The sequence below is a fragment of the Tiliqua scincoides genome, chromosome 6, assembly GCF_035046505.1.
Source record: "Tiliqua scincoides isolate rTilSci1 chromosome 6, rTilSci1.hap2, whole genome shotgun sequence".
In the NCBI taxonomy this organism is placed as follows: domain Eukaryota; kingdom Metazoa; phylum Chordata; class Lepidosauria; order Squamata; family Scincidae; genus Tiliqua; species Tiliqua scincoides.
In genome coordinates this window covers 87,915,457-87,917,169 of record NC_089826.1, presented here as the reverse complement: position 1 = coordinate 87,917,169, position 1,713 = coordinate 87,915,457, and the positions used below count along the sequence as shown (strand labels likewise).

Here is a 1,713-nt window from a genome sequence, read left to right as displayed (position 1 = left end):
AGCAGTTGGCTGTTCTGCTTTTCATGCTATTTCCTCTGAGATTAGAACAAAAAATGAAGCCCACAACAATTCCAGTTTCTAGAAGTGAAATGATTCTGGTTTCTAGATTCCAGCCATAGAACAATAACTGGAGGAAATGATGCTGAAGTGGGTTGCCAACCCTCCAAGATTGACCTGGACGTCCACAGCAGCCTCTGCCAAATCCTCTCCCCCTGCATCAGTGATACTGTTGGTTCAAGTCTGAGTAGACCCACAAGGCCAGCAGAGGCCTTCCCTGCAGCAAGGTAACAATGTTCCTGTGTTCCAGGGAGGCCACCAGAAGCCAAAACTACCCCAGAGGATGTAGCAGATGCCACCTGGCGCTGGCACATCACCGTGACAGAGTTAGGTAGGTAAAGGAAAAACGGAGTAAAGCGGTGCAAGGTCTGGTTGATCTCACCCTTATTATGGCAGAACATAATTTGCCATTCTGGGTATAGAATGTTCTGCCAGTCTCCTCTGGAGCACAATGACTGTGGGCTGTTCCTTTCTACTGTCAAGTTCATCAATTATACAGCCAAGATCTGAACCTTGAAACTACTATAGAACACTGAATGTCTGGGGAGAGAATGCAAGCACACTGTATGTCCTGCCATATGAGAATTTGGGGGAGGGGGTGTCCTGAATACAATTTTTGAGGAGATGAAAATGCTTGCTACTATGGCACAATCATAGACTGGCCACCTGATGTCTTGCATGCTGAGCAGCTGGTATTTATCATGACATCTGTGCTTGAAAAAGACAGGAAATGGGACACGCAGGGGCAATTTCTGAAAATGGTTGAATGTGATAAAGATAGGAGCAGGCACTCCAAAACCAGTAAAGGAAGTTCTGGTGGACTTTAAGTTACAGTATTGTAAAGGACACGGATATGACAGTGCTCGCCAAATGTTCCCTTACCTGGAGGAGACCTGTCAGCGTTGGATCGGGCGTAGGCCATGCAGCCCAGCTGTGCCAGCACTAGGATTGGAATGTAAGTGGTTGGCAACCTTCAGTCTCGAAAGACTATGGGATAAGCCTACAGCACCCGGTATTCCCAGGCAGTCTCCCATCCAAGTACTAACCGGGCCTGACCCTGCTTAGCTTCCAAGATCAGATGAGATTGGGCATGTGCAAGGTAACAGTTGCTGCTAGTACAACATACTGCAGTCCATCAAAGTCAGAACCAAGGACACTCCAGAGATCCCAGCTCACCATGGAAAAAGAAGTGTAACTTATCAAAAGCCTCCTGAAAGAAATCCAATGACTGAATTATTCTTCGGGGCCAATCCTAAGGGCACGCTCTGCCCCATGCGTTCTACTGACATAGTGCTCTTTCTGGCTGTCGCAAACAAGATTCCTCCAGAGAGCATGGCCTGGCTGTCACCTGAAGCAGTGAGCAGCTGGGGCCACGTGGCAATGGGCCGCGGACACCCACTACCTCAGGGAAGGCTGCATGTGGGGTCAGAGGGAGGTGGGAGTGTGCAGAACGGGATGGAGACAAGGGCAGAGAAGAGGGTGGATTTTTCTTTTTCTTTCTTCCCTTCCCCCACCTGGGGGCTGGTATGCATGCATGCTCACTCACTTGGATCTAATCTTAACCAAATTTCCAGTGCCAATGCAGCTGCGATGAAAGCCTGAGGAGAGCAACATACATTTCCTTACCTTGAGGAGGCCTCAGTGACTGCCCTCCCA

General features: G+C 49.0%; 1 pseudogene; it reads right to left on the bottom strand.

Moving 5' to 3' along the window:
- Positions 1 to 1,054: 1,054 nt before the first annotated feature.
- Positions 1,055 to 1,174, bottom strand: LOC136656424 (5S ribosomal RNA; annotated as a pseudogene).
- Between the last annotated feature and the right edge of the window lie 539 nt (positions 1,175 to 1,713).